This window comes from Lissotriton vulgaris, chromosome 1_1, assembly GCF_964263255.1.
Source record: "Lissotriton vulgaris chromosome 1_1, aLisVul1.2, whole genome shotgun sequence".
Taxonomy (NCBI): Eukaryota; Metazoa; Chordata; class Amphibia; order Caudata; family Salamandridae; genus Lissotriton; species Lissotriton vulgaris.
The window spans coordinates 2,035,021,653-2,035,035,592 of record NC_141685.1 but is presented as its reverse complement, the minus strand read 5'-3'; positions in this window follow the sequence as shown (position 1 = coordinate 2,035,035,592).

Below are 13,940 nucleotides of genomic sequence, written 5' to 3'. Positions count from 1 at the left end.
GCAACTATTAACTCCCATTCCGAAACATATGATTAAATAAATCCTACAAAGGTCAGGAATCAAAATGCCCTAGAGCACGAGCAGATAAGCTAAAAGGAGAAAGAAATGGATGCTGTTAATGCAGCTGCAGAGGAAGCTCTCTCGAAGGCCTCGGTACCAAGCGCAACTTTCATTAAGGCCTCGCAGGCCGACATTAGAAGACCACTGACATGTTTCTGCACGAGGTGTCTGAGGGAAGCAAAGGGAGCTGATCAAGTCACAGGCGAGATTCACACGGCCTCTGATTTCATTGCTGAACGTATTGCTGTTACTGTAGACGGTACACCATTGAAAAGGTATGTTCAATCTGTAACTATTTGAAACGACATGTTCTTAAGATTCCAGCACTAAAATGCTCCCTCGATAAGAAAATGTAAGGAACGATTAGCAAGAACTCTTATCAGGTGAGGAATGTTAGCGCCTAGCAGCGTTGTTTGTGCGTCAAGGTTTACCACTGCTTTCCTTCACGCACTCAGACTCTAAGGCGTATATGTATAAGAAAATGGCACTGCCAAAACATTTGCAGGGCTGAGTCATTTAAAAAACGCACAAGAATACGGAGCACCCTGTGTTTTCCCTTGAACTGGTGCTAAAAATGGCTGCCTAGTGCCAAGATAGACACTCTTACGCAATACTGCAAGGGTGCCTGCATTGCAGGGAGCACTCTTGTACCATGTTGCAAGGGTGTCTGTGTTGCAGGGAATGATTGTTTATGTGCAGTAAGGGGTTCTTTCTATGTGTGCTGCACAATGCAGCACACATCGAAAGAGCAAAAACAAGGAGAAATAAAAGGATTTCTCCTTGTTGCACCAATGTAACGCCTGCTTTTTCATGGCATTAAGTTTTGTGCTGCCTCAGATTTCTAACTCCTTGTAAATCTGGGGCATTGTCATAAAACAATGCGTGCTAACTTGGAACAGCCACAGCATGCACATATCTGCATGAAAGGCTACCCTATTTACAAGGTGGCGTTAAGCCACGCAAAGTAGCTTAACGTAACTTTGTAGTTATGGAGCAAGAGCATTGCATCACCGGCACGTCGGAAAAAGTGATGTTCTTGTGGAGCAATCCCCTTGTAAATATGCCCCTAAATGTCCCAACAGATTTAATCTATCCAAGAAACAGAATAGACTGTTGAGGACATGTATAGGATCTGCTGCAAATCACCAATAACGGTTTGACTTGCCCGGTGGTGTGAAAAAATGTTTCTCCATTAAGAAAATCAAAATTGTCATTGTCATCGTAGCTGCAGTAAAAAGTCACTACAATAGTCATTGATATGTAGCCAGTTCTTCCTGAGTACAGATACGTTTCTGCATTAAGAAATAACAGAAATGTAAGTACTGCTCTTTTTTGGTGAGATCATTCCTTTTTCCATTCAACCTACACATGCACTTTAACATTGCACTGGTGCACCAAACGCAAAATCCTCCATCTACTTCCACTTTCATTGCGTATCATCAGTAAAATACACAATTTTGAACTGAATTCTGTGGATATAACACAAGAATAAACGGAGTATCTCCATTTCCTCCCAAGTCTGTACCTGATGCTGTTTGTGTTGCCTCAGTGCCTAATATTAATATCAAATGTGACTCTGCAGCGAGGCACGTGACAGCAGCTCGTGAAAGCCCCTTGGTATCTTATTTCCATTTCTTGACAACAGCAGTGATCATCTCTTAAGCAAATTTAAAAGCCCCCGAGCCAGTGATGATTGAAATGTTTAGGTTTGCTATCAAATGAGCTGTTCAGCATTTATCAGCATTTTCAAGAAAGCAAAGCCCTGGGGTGTGGCCCCATGGAAGAATCTTCTGAAGTAGAAGCCACATTTGCTATCTTTATTGAATGTGTACCATCAGACATATGTGTTTATGTGCTGCATTTCAACAAGACAGGGCGTTTTCACTGCTTTCTTAGTATTCTATTTAACATCAATATGTCTGTTTCATGGCTTTCCCTCCCCAAAGCGGCCACGAAACACGGCATGTACTTTAGAAAAATGAGGCTCACTGTATTTTGCTAAACACATAAATGGGTGGAACTTTTTTACATTAAATACTATTTAAATCTGAGCAGTGATGTTGCCGTGGAGTGGAGGGCAGGTAGGGCCAGTACTGCAGCTGTAATTTGTCTGTACCCTCACTGGCAGCTATCAAAAACAGACACTACCTGGCGGTCTAGACAGGCCCTATTGGGCACCGGGCATTTACCTGTAGAGGCTGGAAGGGGGAGGGGCTGGGTTTGGTGAAGGTTGTGGTTGGTTTTAGTGCTCAGCAATGGTTAATTTGTGCGGGTGATTGGTAGAGGATCGCACCAGCACTTTTATTTTGGTGAGCCAGGACTCTTTCAGGACTCTTTCAGAATCATCTATGGTGGCCCGTAAAAAGAATTCTGGGGCTAACATAAATGAAGAAAAAAGTGGAAGATGGACACCAAGAAGTGAAGAAGGTTCACAAACTGGCACATAAGTTCCTCAGTAATGACTAGGAAGGTAGGGCCATGTTTCACTTCACACTGCGCTGTGCTGCGTGAAAGGTAGAGGGCAGGAATAAGCCATATTTCTCAAGATATGGCATTTTCCTGCTCTATGGCTGCGCTGGTTTACAAACTGCTGAGTGGTGCCAATGCAGTCGCCCTTGCACCATGGTGCAAAGGTGCCTGCGTTACAGGCAGGATTGTTTTTGTGCAGGAAGGAATACCTTCCTGTACAAAAACGATCTACTGAGGCCTTTTCTTCCTTTTCTTTCTTCTATGTGTGCTCGAAATTGAAGTACAAGTAGAAAGAGGCCATAACTTGTATAGTGTGGCTCAATGGTTAGAGACGCAGAGGTCTGGCCCGGGACCAGGGTTCAATTTCCACCTCGGTTGCTCTTGGACTCAATTTCCCCGGACCTGATCATTCTGGCCTCGGTGCCTACTCTAATCATGGGTTCCACTCTGCAACTCTGGGCAATAGCTTGCTTAATCTCCACAACGGCCCCAGCAGCGCTGTGGATGCCAGGCTTCACCTTGGGGGTGCCCAGGAGTGGACATTTCACAGAAAAGTCAGGATGGGTTCCACAGCGGTATGAATACATCGCTACGAGGCCTCCGGGTAGAAGTGCGCTATATAAATACTTTACATTTACATTTACATAAATAAAGATATTTTTTATAGTACGCCTCCCCTGGGGAGGCATGGCATTCTGACACATTCCTAGGTCCACCAGTATTGGTAAATCTGGGAATGCATTAGAATCCATGGGTAGGTGCGTGGGAACACCTGCACTCCACCCAAGGCCGCCTCCCTGGGGCACAGTAACTCAAGGCAGCAACTTACTCTGCTGTGTGTTACTACAGATTTACCAAAGCAGCAGGTCCACACTGTGCATGGCATAGTGACTCTCATTATAGGTTTTGCCTCACCCTCTGACCCCTTCCGTGGTGTAGGTAGATAAAAACCCTTGATACATATGCCCCATAGTTATTTTTTGGCATGAGTCCTCCTAGAGTGCCAAAGAGGTATCAGTTGTGGTTGCATAATTCACACATTAATGCTTCATCCACCTGCTTCAACACCCTACGCAAACATTGCAAGATCTTCAGGTGGCTCCCAGTCAACCCCAGAAGGACCTCGTCGCCAGCAGGGTGGACTACAGGAACACACTCTATGGGGGAATCACTGCATGCCTCTTAACCCCATCGACGCTCATGACGAGCTCAGCTCGTCCTGATGTACACCTCTCGTACACTCATGACGAGCTGAGCTTGTCATGAACAATGGCAATCAAGAAATGTCAGCACAGGAGCAATATAACATCAGCATCAATGGTGTTAAAGAGCCTACAGACAATGCAAAACTCAGCTGCAAGACTCATCTTCGACATCCCCGGAAGCACCACATCACACCCCACCCCACCCCAAGAAACTACACTGGCTCCTGATTCGGAGGAGATTCCAGTTCAAGGTGCTGGACCATGCAACAAAGCCCTGCACAACGAGGGACCAACATACATCAACAAATGCATGACCTTCCACCAACAAACCAGACACCTTCAATCTGCCTCCCTCTTCCTCGCAGACACCCCCCCATGGATCCGGCGAGCCAAGCGCATAGGATGGCAGCCAAAGCTTGGAACAATTTTCCCTTGCACCTCACTGCCGCCTCATTGCTCCAGCAATTCTGGAGAGGACTCAAGACCTGTCTGTTTGAATGAACAGATCACCAAACAGCATCTACTAATCCAGTGCCTTGAGTCCCTCATGGGTGAATTGCTGCACTTTATAAATGATTGATTGATTGAGGGGAGTGAGAAGTACTTGCTGCTCCTTTCTGGATTCAGGCATGTCACTTCTGATACACCAATCAGAAAACCACATGCCTCCTAATAAAATTAGATAATTTCATAAGGAAGCGGCTCAGCTTTAGCGGGTCACCAACAAGGAAGGCAGGCCTTGACTCTCCTGATTTACTCCTGTTGCACAGGATAATGTCAGAAACAGTGGTGTGCACGTGCTGAAAAGCCCCCTTAGCCTAGCATTGCATCATAGATAGACTCTTATCCAGGCGATCAGAAGGTGATGATAAGTGGCCCATTTCAAGTTTGTCTTTCATTTACTGTTCGTGACACTCATGGACCGACTCTACTCCCTTGCCCCCTGAAATCACGGCCACAGACCAAAGTGACTTTAGTTTTTTCACACTAGCATACATGCCTACAGACCCAAAGCAGGCCGGTGACTCCCACTTCTTAAGGCTATACCGGTTTAATTCTAGCTGTCTCTCACCTAAAATCTCCTCATCTTTCATGTAAGGCAACGGGCAACGTCATTTCTTCCATGTTTTTATTCAAAATCCTTTCTCGGGTAAAATTGTTAGCATGTATGCGCTAGTGTCAGTCAGTTATGTGTGCTGTCATTTCCGTAACAGGCCATGCAATCAGACTTTACTAGGTTTTTCTTTTCAGTCAGCAGCTGCGGCCAATCACAACTTTCACCAGTAAAAGAATACAAACACACAAGGGGGCATTGTGTGAAGAGTAAACTGTTGTGTGAGTCCAGCTCGCCTTTTGTTTCTCCTACATAGAACAACTCACAGCAAGAAGTCGTTTTTTGCACATTTTCCAAATGGTGCGTAGCTGTTTTAAGCCAAAATGATATTTCCGCTGCCAGAGCACTGCAATCAGTAGTGCTGGAGTACCATAGAGCTTGTACAAAGACATCCAAAATTCGTTGCCATGGCTGGGAGGGCTTTCTCTTCTTCGCCAATGTTCCCGACACATGAAGCAGAACTCTGGATTGATTATACAACAAAATTCCCAATGCTCCTAAGAACTGACATATGGAACATGCTCATTTACCCTAGTACACATCAACACCAACATAGTCAACACCCTGCTGTTACACCTTCAGCACCCCTCTCAGCTCTGTCGATTCTGCCTAGTCCTTTTATACCGAATACTCAGACTTTACATTAATGACATCATGGAGAACAAATGAGAAGAGGAGGCTTAGCATTAGTTATTAAACAAATAAAGATCTGTTTAATCAATATATGCAGCACAATTAAGTATATTTTGAAATTGGCACTTGTTGGAAATTGGGTTAATAGTTGATAGGAGTCAAAGCATAACTAAGGTAATAATTGCAATCCCTGTCAGGTGAACCACAAAAATCACGAAATAAACCTATGGCATTGCACCTGTAGATCTTGCAGAGCATGCTGAGGGATGTAGAAGCAGGTTGAGGAGACTGCGTTGATTTTGTTGGACATGGTGAGCTTCGAGTCGAGAATGACTCCCAGGTTGCATGCGTGGTTGGTTGATGTGGGGGCGGTGCCCAGAGATGTGGGCCAGCAGGAGTCATCCCAGGCTGAGGGGTTGGACCCAAGGATGAGGATCTCCATTTTGTCCGTGTTCGATTTGAGCCGGCTCTCTTCCATCCTGTCGGAGACGGCCTTCATACCACAGTGGAGGTTGGCTTTGGCGGTTAGAAGGTCCTTGGTGAGGAAGAGGATCAGCTGGGTGTCGTCGGCGTAGGAGATTATGTTGAGGTCGTGAAGTCTGGCGATGCGAGTGAGTGGTGCCATGTAGATGTTGAAAAGTGTCGGGCTGAGGGATGATCCTTGCGGGACGCCGCAGATAGTCTTGGTGACTCCTGAGTGGAACAGGGGAGGCGAACTCTTTGGGATCTGTCAGAGAGGAAGGAGGTGATCCAGTCCAGGGCCTTGTCGTGGATCCCTGCGTCGTGGAGGCGTGTACGTAGCGTGTGATGGCAGACCGTGTCGAAGGTGGTGGAGAGGTCCAGGAGTATGAGGGCTGCTGTCTCGCCATTGTCGAGTCGGATTCTGATGTCATCTGTGGCGGCGATGAGGGCGGTCTCAGTACTGTGGTTCTTGTGGAAACCTGACTGTGAGGAATCGAGGATGCTGTTGTCTTCCAGGTATCGGGTGAGTTGGGTGTTGACGATCTTTTCGATGACCTTCGCCAGGAACAGAAGCAGGGAGATGGGCCGGAAGTTCTTGAGGTCGCTCGGGTCCGCCATGGGTTTCTTCAGTAGGGCGTTGATCTTTGCGTGTTCCCAGCTCTCAGGGAAAGTCGCGGTCTCGAAGGAGAGATTGATGATATTACACAGGTGGGGTGCAATGGAGTTGTCGGCCTTGTTGATGACATGGTGAGGAAGGGGGTCGGAAGGGGCGCCTGAGTGTATGGTGCTCATGGTTTTGACGGTGTCCTCGGTGGACAAGCTGGACCATGCGGTGAGGCGTTCCTGGTCGGTGGGGATCGGTGGGTCTCGCGTGGTGGGATTGGCGGGGTTCGTCCGAGGATTGAAGCTGTCGTGGATGTCGGTGATCTTGCAGTGGAAGAAGGCAGCGAGGGCGTCACACAGGGCTTGTGATGGCGGGATGTCGTTGGTGCATGAGCTGGGTTTTGAGAGTTCCTTCACGATGTTGAAGAGCTCCTTGCTGTTGTGTGCGTTGTTGTCGAGGCGGTCTTTGAAGGAAGCCTTCTTGGTGGTCCTGATGAGATGGTGGTGACTGCGGATGGCGTATTTAAGGGCTGTGCAGCTGTCGGGCAATTTCTCGCTGTGCCAGGTGTTTTCCAGTCTCCGACAGGTGCTTTTGGAGGCTAGGAGCTCCGGGGTGAACTAGCTGGCTCTCTGGCTGGTGTCTCTGTGGGTGTTTTGTCTCATAGGGGCTAAGGTGTTGGCGCAATCTTCCACCCCTCTCCTCGGGGTCGGTGGGGTTGGCCGGTGGGTTGAGTGCGAGGCGTGTTTGTAGTAGTTCCTTGGTGACTTTGCCCCAGCGACGTCTGGGGTTCCGTAGGGTGCGATGATGTGAGACTGGTTTCTGGAAGGTGAAGTGGACGCAGTGGTGGTCGGTCCAGGTGAGTTTGGAAGCATGGCTGAAGGCAACGTGGGGGCTGGAGGAAAAGATGGCATCGAGCGTGTGGCCGGCAATGTGGGTAGGTGTAGTGACGATCTGTGTCAGTCCGAGGCTGGCGAGGTTGTCGATCAGGGTGGAGGAGTTGCTGTCGTTGTTGTTGTCCAGGTGGTAGTTTAGGTCGCCAAGGAGGATGTAGTCTGTGGAGGTCAGTGCGTGCGTGCTGATGATGTCGGCGGTAGAGTTGCAGAATTGGGGATGGGGTCCTGGTGGTCTGTAGACGAGGGTACCTCTTAGGGTGGTCTTAGGGTCCGTATGGATTGGGAAGTGCATGTGTTTGGCGGTGTTGAAGTTGTCGACGGTGTTTGTGGAGACCTTGATGGTGTTCTTGTGGATGATGGCGATTCCTCCTCCAACTCTGTAAGTACGGTCTCTGCGGGTGATCTTGTATCTGTCGGGGATGGCCACTGCAATGTCTGGGGCGGAGGCTTCGTTCATCCAGGTCTCGGTCAGAAAGGCTATGTCTGGCAGGTCCCAGAGCTCGACGGCGTGTTTGCGTGCGAAGGAGGGTGTTGAGCATGATGCATCTGAGCTGGTTGGGTTCCGTCATTGCAGGCGTCTTGGCGTCTTCGATGCAGGAGAAGCTACAGTTCCGGCAGATGAAGGAGCTGTGGGTGCGCTTGGGGGCGGCTTTGTGGCAGATGAGCGTCCGTCCGTGGTTGAGTGCGATGAGGGCTTCTTGGATGCGGTCCAGGCACGGACAGGCGCAGACAGGATTGCCTTAGGCATCCGCTGCGCGGCCTTGCAGCGGCCGCCTTAAATGGAGGCGTGGGGAGGGAGGCTCAGCTGGGAGGCGGGAGGGGCTGAGAGGATGGCAAATCAGCAGCAGGGGGCAGGGCTGCAGGGGAGGCAGCAGTGGGAAAATCAGGCAGAGTGCGGGGAGAAGGACGGAAGGGGGCTGGGGCCACGGGCACCGCAGGCAATCGGGCAGCGAGAGAACCAGGAGCAGGAGCGGCAGGCAACAGACAGGAGCAGCAGGTAGTAGGCAGGTCAGGAGGCAGAGAACAGGGGTACTTGGCGCGACCTACCATAAATTGTATTATGGATTAGTGTTTCCATGATTGGCATATCTGATTTACTGGTAAGTCCATAGTAAAGTGCACTGAGAGTGCCAGGGCCTGCAAATTAAATTCTGTTAGTGGACCTGCAGCACTGGTTGTGCCACCCACATAAGCAGGCTTTCAAAATGTTCTCAGACCTGCCACTGCAGTGTCTGCATGCAGTTTTTACTGCCATGTCAACTTGGCAAGTGCACCCACTTGCCAAGCGCTAAGTAGGCCCAAGGTTCCCCTATGGGCATTCAAACAACAGCAAAGGTGCACCACAGAAATTGTAACAGTTGTGATAATAATGATCAATCTCGTAGATGTTGGAGTTCTTCTGCAAATCCTTTATTCAAAACATTTGGTCAAACATAAACAGCCGACGCGTTTCGTCCCAAACTGGGACTTCTTCAGGGCTTCAAGTTGGTCGGACGTCGCGTGCCTGGGAGAAGAGAATAGAAGCGTGGTCCTGGGATCACCTTGCCAGCTACAATATGTCCTATTGTTTAGGTTCTTCCCGACACTATTAATATATTATGTAAGTGCTAGCGGGCGACAGCAATGCAGATTTCTTAGGAATTCTTCGGAGGTTTGATTGAATGTGCCCCCTTACTGTGAGTACTGTCTCAGTCCAAGTGCTGAGTTAGATGTGTCAATGATGTTGGACTGGAGGTCCTGTGAGTCCTTTGGAGGAGGGTGTGGGCACTGTATCCCAGCAGGCCGTTGTAGTCAAAATCGGCCGGCGCCCATCCACAGCCCTCGTCCTGACCAACACCTGCAGCGACGTCGTGGGCATGTTGCAGTGTATTTCAAAGATAGGAAATAAACTGGTGTGTGTGAAATGTAGTATTATCATTTTTCACTTTTATTGAAAGGCTATCTGCCCATAGTATAGAATCGGTAATACTTGGTAACATTTTACGAGTGTACCTTCCCATTGGGACAAGATAGAGAAATTGAGTATATTATGCCTGAAAGCAGAATGTAGAAATGCATCTTTTAGCAAAGATGATTTTTATGTTCTCTATTTTAAAATACCACTTTAGAAAGCAGGTACCTTCTTGCTTAGCCTTCCTGTGTGCCTCTACTGGGTTGTGGATTGACTGTCCGTCTTCGGAGTGACAGGGGCTGGAGATGTACATTATCTTCAGACAGTCACAAGGGGGGTCGAGGTGTGTCCTGCCTTTCCTGTGTGAGTCAGGGCTTGGCTTAATAGGCCTGAAGTGCATTTAGAGTAGCGGGGGAAATTTTCTTGCACTTGAATGGGTTTGGTCTGCCTTGGACAATGATGTATCCACCTCCTGTCAGGAAGCTGGGCCAGAGAGGACCAAACTGGTTTGGACCGAGCACAGACACTCTCTGCCCAAGAGAACAAAGAGAAACTGTGTATAAATATTGGGGCCCAGAAATTTAGCACTCGCTTGGATCAAGGATCCTGCCAAGAAGAAAAGCTGGAAGAACTGCCAGGAGGAGTACTGCCCATTTTCTCTGTTGTTGCTTTGCTGGGTTGACCTGCAGTTGCTGCTTCTTCCTTGGGCAGGGAAAGGACTAGACTGAACTGTCTTCACTTGTCACTGAGTATCGCCAAGGGCTTAAAATAGTGCTTGCCTCCTGTTCACGAAGTCTCAGGGACAGCAAAGATTTCACTTACCTCTGGGTGCCCCCTCTGGCACGGTGGGTTTCAGTTACCACTGAGAGGGAAGCAGCTGATACCAACTCATCTGATGTGTCCGTTTCCTGAAGGCACCGCAGAAGGCACCACAGAAGGCACTGCTTCAGGTCTCACCGCAACCCTGGTCTCACCAACAATGACGACCGCCGCCGCTACTGAGCTGCTGCTTGCACCACGACCTCTGGGTACCGCACTCTGCACCGCCTCTCTTAACTCAGCCACCCTAGTCTCACTGAGGATGTGGCTGCACACTGACCTCGGCACCCGTGACTGCACCGAGGTTTTGGGGCATCACTTGTAAGGCACACTACGCACTGCCCCATACCACGCCGCAGTCTAGGCTGACTGACACCAGCTCCCATCAACCGGCACTGCCGCTTGCACCGTGACCTGTCAGCACTGCAACAAGCACCTCCTCACTCTGCACTGCAGCCCTCGTCTCACCGATGCCGCTGGACGACCGTCACAGAGCCGTTACCTGCACCACGACTTGAGGGCATGTCGGAGGGATGGTCGGAAGCAGAAGCGGGGAGGCCGAATAGGTTGAATAGTGAGGTTTTATTGGGAAGAAGTTTTACAGATAGGGGGGGGATTTTAGCCAAATTATAAACAAGGTTTTGAAGAGTCTGGAGGGTCGGAATGTCAGGATGTCTTCTACGGTTTCTGGAGGCTTGTCTTTCGTCGGAAACCTATTACGGGTTTCAGGGCGTCACCCGGTTCCGGAGATACCTCAAACAAAAAAAGAGAGTGGCTTAAGATACACTGCACTCTTTACTTAATGTTACCGCCACCATAACCAGGAAGTGAGGGAGGGTATGGCTGTGGACGTTTTAAAGTGAGAGAATCAAAAAAAAAAGTTTAGGCATCAGGGTTAGAATCCTAACACTGCGGTGACTTAAGGACTAATGATGCAGGAGCTGAGGTTGCGGAGTGAAGAAAGGGCGCAGTGGGGAACCGAATTCCACCCAGTGCCCGCCCTTCCCCTTACTACACCCACACCCCTTCCCTAAGCCCTTGTCCCGCCATGTACCGCTAGGAGCCACAACTCTCCTGAGTCGTGGCGGCTCGTACGTCCTCCGGGATCCACCACTCGTTGGTCCAGGTTTCCTCGTCTTCACCAGGGTCGGTGTCTTCTCCGATGTCGGCGTTTTTCTTGTACAGGTTCCGCGTCTGGTCGGCGTCTTCTTCCGGGTCCTTCTCTGTCGACGGGGCCAAGGACTTCTCTTCCTGCTTTTCTACCTGGCCGGATGGAAGTTTGGAGGCATCAGATTGGTCTATCGGGGCCGGGACTCCGCCTATCCAGGATTGTTGTTTTTCCGGGTCACTCTGGGAAGGCTGTGGGAGGAGGGCAGAATGGGGGGTTAGTGGAACTGTTCCGGCCTCATACTGGTAAGGTGTCCACGCGGAAGAGGTATCAGGGGTAGTACACTTAAGGGGCGGGACCTCCTCCTCACATCGCACTGCTACGCTTCACATTACAATCATGACACTGCGACGAATGGTCCACACCTGCGCGGTCAGCCGGAACCAAAAGTACTGTTTATGAGTCTGCTGACACTACAGCCGATCCGCACTGATGCAGTCGGCCGAAACTGTTGGATTCTGTTGTTTTCAGCACCGCGGTAGCCCTGGACATAGCTACTGGCTTAAAACAACTGCACTTTAAAGTTATTCTTGCAAAGTGCATATTTTTGATAACTGCATGTTGGTCTTTTATTGTTTTGGTCTTTTTTGCACAGATAAATATTGGTTATTTTTCTAAAACTGGTGTGGTGTCCTTTTGTAGTGCTTTCACTGTATTGCTGTATGTTAGGTGCTAAAGCTTCACACACTGCCTTTGAGATAAGCCTAACTGCTCATGCCAAGCTGCCAAGGGAGTGAGCAGGGGCTATATCAATAGTGTATCCCCTTTATCCTGACTATTAGGACAAAGGAGCAAACCATTACCAACAAGAGACCCCCATTTCTAATAGGCATGTTGCTCTGAAGTGCAATCAGGGTAGAGCACATCTCCTTTCCAAACAACCTGTCAGGCCCATTCCCCTGTACATGCAGGCCCCTTTTTCCACTGTCTGGTCCTAAATCCTTTTTTCCCAATGGGGAGACATCACCAGCCAAGAACAGTTGGTCACTCGCAGAAAGGGACCTAAAAACTTTAGACAGGAAAATGGCTACTTCCTAAAAGTCTAATTTCCAAAATAATAATTTAAAATCTGACTCTGCCATTAAAGAGGATTTTACATTTCAATGAAAATGAATGAAAGAAGTATTTCTCAAATTGCTCCCAAACTGAATATATCACCTATCAAAAGTAATAAGGTAAATCTGTGTTAGTCTATGGGAGGCTAAATTTAACCTCCCATTGTCTAACACTGGTTTGAAAAGCTGAAAATCCTTTGGAGGGGTTTTCAATGCCTGGACATGATACATTAAAGACACATGTCCTACTTTTTAAACACCTTACACTTTTGGCCATATGTATCAACAAACCCTTTTGCAATTCCTAAATAGCGATTTTTAAGGAATAGCTATTTAGAAATCGCAAAATGGTATGTATGAAGAAATTCGCTTTTTTTAGCGATTCCTTAATCTTCCTTATTTGCGAATTTGCATTTTGCGAATTCGCAATTAAGGAATAATTTCCAATGCATTCCTATGGGCCAGGAGGCCCATAGGAATGATTGTGAAATAATTCTCAAATTGCGAATTCGCAATTTGCTAATCGCAATTTGAGAATTATTTCAAAGGTGCAGGGGTGTCTCAAAGACATCCTGCTGCACCCCTGAAATGTACATGAGTGTGCACATGCCACCTTCAAAAATGCCAAATTGTGCATTTTTAGAAGAATTTGCAAGTTACCATCAACTACAAGTTGGTGGTAATTTGCGAATTCTTAACCATAATTCGCAGCCCAAAAATGCTACATACATAGCATTTAAGGAATCTCAAAATTGCGATTCCTTAAATGCTATTGCAAAATAAGGAATTGCAAATCTTTGCTATTCCTTATTTTGCGAATATTTCATACATACCAAAACATGCAAAAAGGCCTTTTGCGATTCGCAAAGGCCAAAATTCGGCGAATTTCAGCCTTTGCGAATCAAAAAAGGCTTGATACATATGGCCCTTTGTCCTATGAGCATTTAGGCCCACCTTAGGGATGACATACAAGTATTAAAAAGGATGATTTAAGGAAAAGGTTTATTTTGCCCTGTTAAGATTTTAGCTTAAAACTGTCCTGCAGGCTGTAATGGCAGGGCTCAGAAGCGTTTTAGAGAGCTAATTTAGTGAGTGGCTCCATGGGTGCTGCAACCCACTAGCAGCATTTGATTTACAGGCCCTTGGCATAGGCAGTTCCATGTGCTAGGGAATTATAAGTAATTTAAATGTGCCAATTATGTATATACCAATTTTACCATGTTTAAAAGGAAGAGCACATGAACTTTACCACACCAGGAGTAAAGTGCGCAGAGTCCTACAACTACTGCCAACAAAAAAAATGGGTCAGCAGCACAAGACAAAATTCTGGGGTGACCTTGCAGAAAGGGCACATTTCCAACAACACTCTATCCTTGAATCCCTTGCAGTGGCTTCCAGATTTCACTGTCATGTCAAAAGAGACACAGTGAAGTGATTCTATTTTGCCCAGAATCATACAGTTTGGCCACATAGAAACGCTGGGATTTGAATCTGCAATTAAGCTACTGAATATTATCTCGTTTCTTCATATAGTTAAGCTAAATCATAATCATAGGAGCGGAAGAAA